Consider the following 6,790-nt stretch of genomic DNA (forward strand, 5'->3'; position numbering starts at 1 on the left):
GGTTGCAGGAGAAAGTTGGGAGGCAGGGAGCCAAGGGATCTTGGAGACTCGTTCCTAAAGACTCCCGCAGGCACCATGGCCTCAGGCTGGTCATAGAGAAGCTTTGTCCCTTCCTGGGAGAGTGGTTGGACCACATGCTGCTGTGGGCCTAGTTCCTGAGCTGTATAAGGTGTCAGGGGGAGAGGCCCTCATCCTGAGACCAGTTTTGGGCTGTGGACACCAAGCACCTCTTAAAAAAAAAAAAATTTATTTTGGGGAGAGCACAAGTGGGGGGGGCAGAAAGAGGGGGGCAGAGGATCGGAAGCGGGCTATGCGCTGACAGGCTGACAGCAGAGAGCCCAATCCAGGGCTCGAACTGAGGAACTGCAAGATCATAACCTGAGCTGAAGTCAGACGCTCAACCGACGGAGCCACCCAGGTGCCCCACCAAGCACCTCTTTTACAATTATCCTCCCTTTGCCTTTAAGAATCACATACATATTATTATTGTTGTTGTTGTTTTATTTTAGAGAGAGAGCATGGGTGGGGGAGAGGGGCAGAGGGAGAGAGAGAGAGATGGAGAATTCCAAGCAGGCTCTACAGCATGGAGTCTGGTCTGTCGTGGGGCTCGATCCCAGAACCGTGAGGTCATGACTTGAGCCAAAACCAAATGTCAGATAACCAACCAAGCCACACGGGCGCCCCTAAGTATCATATATTTGGACAGATTTAGTCTTAGAAACCAAACTTAAAGGATTATTATTACTATTAAGGCCTCCCTTAAACTTAAGGGATTGTGGATTTTCTCTTTTAAAAATCAAACTCTTTGTGCTTCGATTTTAGATCTAGTGCATTGGGTCAGCAGTTCACACCTTGCGACCCTAGGTTAATACAATTCCAGCCTGAAGCAAAGAAACAGCATTTTCATTAGCCCGTGCATATTTCTTCAAGGCTTTCCTCTGCGTAATGGAAATATCTTTATTATAAAACGATCTTTCTTTTATTATAAGAGCAATATATGATTGCTTTAAGAGTCCAACAAAGGAAAAGTGTATAAAGTAGAAAGTGAATGTTTCCCCTATTATATTACTCCCAGAGGTAACTGCTATTCAGTTTGGAGTCTCTCTGCCCATATTTTTATGTATGAACCAACAGTTCTATGTAATAACATAGATGGGATCACTTTATGGGTGAGATCACATAACCTGCTTTTATGACTCAAACATACGTGCTGGATGTATCTCTCCATGGCAATACATACACATTTCATTGCTTTTTTTTAAGGTGAGGCTTTTGGACTCATTGAAAATAGGCCTCCCCACTCTGATCTCCACCTTCCCTCCCCGCCCCCCCCACCCCCAGCCCAGGCTGGGTGAGTATCGGCTGGCCTGCTGGCCTGCGTCAGTCAGGCACGGGAGGCTGGGCTGAGGTGAAGGGCTGGCAGTCCATCACACTCGAGGATGCCCCAGCTGCTCTCCATGCTTTGCTAGTTCCTGATACTTTCTCATTTTACGTCTCATTGGTTACAGGCCCCAAGCTACATGATGGGGGTGGGGAAGAGTGAGGAAATGAAGGGTGGGGAAAATGAGGACTAGATTTTCACCCTGTGACCAGCCTTGAGCTCAGCCCCACTATATATCACAATGCTGGGTTCCTTTGTAGGGGAGGGAACACAGTGTTCAGGGTGGAATGAGATTTCACAAAGGATGTGGCCCACCTCTGCCCCACACCCTGGCGAGATGAGGAAGTGGAAGCTGAGGCTTGGAGAGGGAAAAGAACTTCCTCAAGGTCACCCAGCAAGTGACAGGGGCAGGAGCAGAACCAGGGTTCTCACTCCCACTCAGGCCTCTTTGAAGCTCTTGCCCAGTGGAGTTTCTCAGCAAACCTTTGCTCAGTTTCTTTTTCAGCAACCTGCTGCCACCAGCATGGCAGATCCTGGGGCTCTGGACTCAGGCTTCTTGGTTCTGCCTCAGCTTCTATTAATACACTGGTCCAGCTAACCTCTCTGTGTTCCTGCTTTTGTAATTATAAAAAGAGGAATTACATGGTAGTGTGGATGTGAAGGTTCCCGGTATATAAAGGGCATGTAGGAATAGGTGTTCTTGGATGGAATCCAGGATGCAGGGGTGAGAGAGATTTCAGGGGAACAGGGTGGCCCAGCACCCTAATAGCACCATTTACTGAGCTTACACTGGTGCAAGGCACCATAGACCGCTTTACCTCCACTTTACCGATGGAGAAACTGAGGTGTACCTGCCCGGGGTCCTGAAGCTAATAACTGTCGGGGTTGAGATGCAAATTCCGTTCTGGCTGCTCTAAATCCCCAGCCCTTTTACGCACCACCCTCCCTTTCCATCCATTTCCCAGCTTCAGGCTTTGCTCAGTCAGGGTCATGGAAGGACAGAAGGATCAGGGGCATTCTCCCTCATTCATACAGCACTCTCCAGGGAGTCTTGGAAACCCTTATCTGCAAGAGCTGCCCGCATCCCCCCATTATCTGCCCAACACACCTCCACTTGCTTATCCAGAACGTCCTTTCCTCTTGGTGTCCTTCCCTGATGATAAAATATGTGGTGGAGGGAGAGGTGAGGAGAAAGGGCTTGCCGGGGAGGCACGAGCAAGAGCAGGGCTGGGGAAGGGCCCATCCGTCAGTCCAGCCCTGGCAGCACTTTACACAGCTGGTTAACCAGGGGATGGGAGGGGGAGACGGCCGCCTGTGAGGCAGACAGGGACCAGAAAAACATGGGGTGGACAGGGGGGAGAGAGGGACAGGCCGGGATGCTGGAAGTGCCATTGTCAGAGCGTTCGAGAGAGATAGGAGACCCAGCAGTCAGAAGGAGAAGCCAGAATGGGGGTGTGTGGATGTGGGGAGGGGGCGTGGGAACATCCGGGCACATGGGCAGGCCCCGCCCCCTCACTGTGGGGCTCACAGTGGGGCCCTCAGGGCGGGGTGGGGCTGCACCTCTCTGTCCAAGGGGAAGGCCTGACGACCCAGCGGACCGGGGGAACTGCTTGTCTCGGGCCGGGAGGAAGCACTGGGTGATAAATTGGTATCTTCCTCCCTCTGGTGACCCTGCCGTCTTTTCAGGAACTTCAGTGAGCTGGGAGCCCATCCCGGCCGCCTTTAGCCAGACCATCAGAGGGAGAGCAGCGCCCCCCTGCGGCCCACGCTATGATAAGCAGCAGAGGCGACCAGACCAGAAGGCTCTGGAGGGAATCTCAGAATCAAGGCTAGATGGGAAGAGCCCTCACCCTCTTCAGGGCAAATTCCCCCACCCCTGTGGAGAACTGCATGTAGGAAGTTTCCTTTGTACTTGAAGGACTCTTTATCCCCAACTCTGGGAGTGCCCAGGACCTCTCAGTCCCTGATCTGAGCACCAGAGCCATCCCATCACCACTAGATCAATACCTTACAAGGGGTGCTGGGCAGTGGGGCAGAGTCTGAGGTGATCACGAATGGTCCTACGAAGTGGGCCCTGTTGCTACGTCTAGTGAGAGAAAGTGGGCGGGGAGAATGCCCAGGAAGAATAGGCCCAGGGTGGCCAGACCTGTGCCTCTCTCCTTCAGTCCCCACTCCCTGCCCTCTCTCTGCTCCAGCCTCCCTCACCTGCTCTCTGGCTACAGCATCCTGAAGCCCCAGGAAGCAGCTCCCACTGGGCCTGGAGAAGCTCACTCATAGAACAGGTCCCCTTGTGTCAGAGCTGACCCTCTGCACTAGTCACCAGTATAGAGGCCCTGGTGGCCACCCTGGGAAGGGCACATCCCATGGCCGCTCATGGGCTATTCCCCTCCTCCCCTCCTGCACCAGATCTTCCACTCCCTGGGGAAGACTCTCTGGTCAATTCCTAAGTGGGTGCCTCAGGAGGGAGAGAAGGAAAGTGCAGCCAGCAATGTCCTCTCTCACCTTAGTTTAGCACTCTATGTAGGTTCCTTTTCCATTCTTAAAAGGAAACATACAAGCTTCCCAGAATAGAACAGAAGAGCCCTGCATGGGGGTCTCCAGGTGAATCCCTTCTGAGTTTTTCTCTCCAATCTGGTGCTATGCCCATGGCACCTGGTTCCCAGGGCTTACTGCCTGACATCTTCTCTGACCCAAACAGTCTGAACATTCAATTCCAGTCTCTTGTTCTCTTTGGCTCAACTAAGACACGCTATAAATTTTAAAAGGACTGGAGCCAGAAGCCTAAGGAGAAACCAATGGAACCAAACCCGGGAACTAAAAGACAGCTAAAGCTTACCAAAATAAGCAGGTTTCGGGCCCTACAATAGCAAACTTGCTTTCCCTGGCCCGGAGATTGCCTCCCTGTTCTCCTCCATCCTGCCCACCTGCTGCACCAGAGCAGGGTTCAGATCAGGACTCGGTCACATGGAACTTCTGGGAAGCACAGTGATGGGGTGAGATTGCTTGGTAAATCGCACACCCCCCGGAGGGAAGAAGGCACTGGCTTTCCTTACCTTTGCCTGGCACTTAGTAGATACTCAGCAACAGGTGTTGGTGGAGTGAATGGATGAAAAGATGGTAAACAAATGGACACGGGGTCACACAAAGCCTATAAACTGCCATCTTAATTCCCTAGGCTCCTGCCCACGAGCCAATGAGCCTTACAAGCGGACTCTCCAGGGTAAATCTGCACCAGCATTTGGTGGTAACTAATCAGATGCCTCCCAAAGAGGAAGTAATTGATATTTCCAGAGTCCTCCATGGTGGGTGACATGCCTGTCTCTGGTCCTGCCCTGCACATTGCTTCCCCAACCCTACTACAAGCTCATGATGTCTATCTTTCCATTGAGCCCCACTCGGTGACCCTTTTATTACCCTCCTGAGGATTCATCACAGCTTTCCCAGCTTTTTCTGGACCTTTCAGGTCCTAATGCCACACCCATCTTTCCTTACTTCTTGGCAAATGACCTCAGCTTCCAGACTAGTCCCTCATTAAGCCCATGACATGTGGTGTCCACCTTACAGCCACAAAGCATCAGAGTAACTACTGTGACCAAGTCCCTGCCTCATTGACCTACTGCAGGATCTGATCCGCTGACATCTCGCCCCACACCTCACACACCTGCAACCCTGGGACTCTGAGGGCTTTCTTCAGAGTTCTTCTCCACACTTTCTAAGATTCTGCTCATTTCTCCTTGCTCTCATTCTCTTGGTGAACTAATACAGAGATACATAATTTGAAGAGCTTCGATTACCTTTCTGTTAATGATTCAGTCAACAAATATTTATTGAGCCCCTGTTATGGACTTAATACTTTTATTGGTGCTTGGGATATATTAATGAGCAAGGCCGTTACGTAAACACATATTTATCCCAACTTGCACGTTGCCCCAACTTCCCAGCTTCAGTATCTATACATCTCCATATATGTCCCACAGCAGCTAAAAAGTATCATGCCCAAACAGGATTCATCCTTCCCTACCCCACATTGGCTCTCTGATCTACATCAGCCCTCATTCTCCCAGTCTCGAGGTCCCATGCCATGGAGTCATTTTCTAGTCTTTCCTATCCTTAGTATTTTCGTATTTTCTAACACTCAGACCCCTTTCACCCGTCATTTGCTTTTAGTGCAATAGCCTTCTAATTGGCTTCCCCGACGGTGGACTCTTCCCGATGCTGTTGCCAGGTTAGTCTTCCTGTGCGCTCCCTTATCCTAGTAGTCATTGCACCACATCTCCTCCAGCCAGTGTCCCCCCCCCCCCCACACTGTCTATGGGATATCGTTACACAATTACAGACACCTACAATGTTACCCTGGGAATTCCCAACTCCAGGCTTTCTACTGAAGCCCAAAGCTGCACCGACTTGCCATGGTTGTAGCTCATTAATCCTAACAGGTAGGAATAGGATGAAAGTGGCAAAGCTCCAAGAAGACCTATTTTGAGATTTTCTTCTTCACTAGGGTAGACAGTGAAGAGTTGGGGAAAGTGACTTTGCAACGATAATGAGTGAACACATTAGGTCAGACCTTTTTTTCACAGAGCGGTATATTTAAAGGGTTCATCCAAAAGTAAAAGTGAAAAAAAATGTTAATATTTGTAAAGTGCTGGAACAGTGCTTGGCACATAATTAGAGCTATGTTAACTTAAAAAAAAAAAAAAAAAAAAAAAAGATCAAATTGCTTAAGTATCTCAGGAGCCCGGAAAACTTTTAACTTTTTATAGTTAATGATAACCACATGGGACATACGAAATTTCTCAGTGGATGTGGAATAGCCTTAGATATATTTTGTCTAAAGGACTGTTTTTATTCTTTGCTGATAGCTTCATTTATTGCCCAATGTACCAAGATCTTTCTGGTTGTAGGGAAAAGAGGTTTATTCAACTTGGAGCCGTTTTATGATCAGGAGTCAAGGAAAGGAACAGAGCAGGAACACCTCCCACCACTTAGCAACTGAGTAGAACGTGTATGCCGCTTGGCAGCAAACCCTGCTTCTCCTTGAGGACGAGGCTCCGAGACGGAGTTCTATGGGAATCTGTGTGTGGCAGATTCCCAGGTACTTGGGAAAATAATCTCTTGATGTGTCTCAATAGCCTAAGAAGGGTAACCGGAGCTCTAGGAAGGAGAAGCGTTCTCCAAATGATATTCTTTTCCAACCAACAAAGTCCTCTAGGTACCAGAGGGAGAACTGGTCAGGGTCAGGGTCTGGGAAGCCTGGAAGGATTAACATTAGCAGGGCGAGAGGTCTCAGCTCTCCAGGAGCTGATAGAGTCATACCCAGTTCCACCCTCCAACAGCGCCTGTGGTTACGAATTCCTGTTTCTGTTGGAAAGCACACCCAGACCTCTCGGTCTGGTCTGTCACCCTCAT

Source organism: Acinonyx jubatus, chromosome A3 (genome assembly GCF_027475565.1).
Source record: "Acinonyx jubatus isolate Ajub_Pintada_27869175 chromosome A3, VMU_Ajub_asm_v1.0, whole genome shotgun sequence".
Lineage (NCBI taxonomy): Eukaryota > Metazoa > Chordata > Mammalia > Carnivora > Felidae > Acinonyx > Acinonyx jubatus.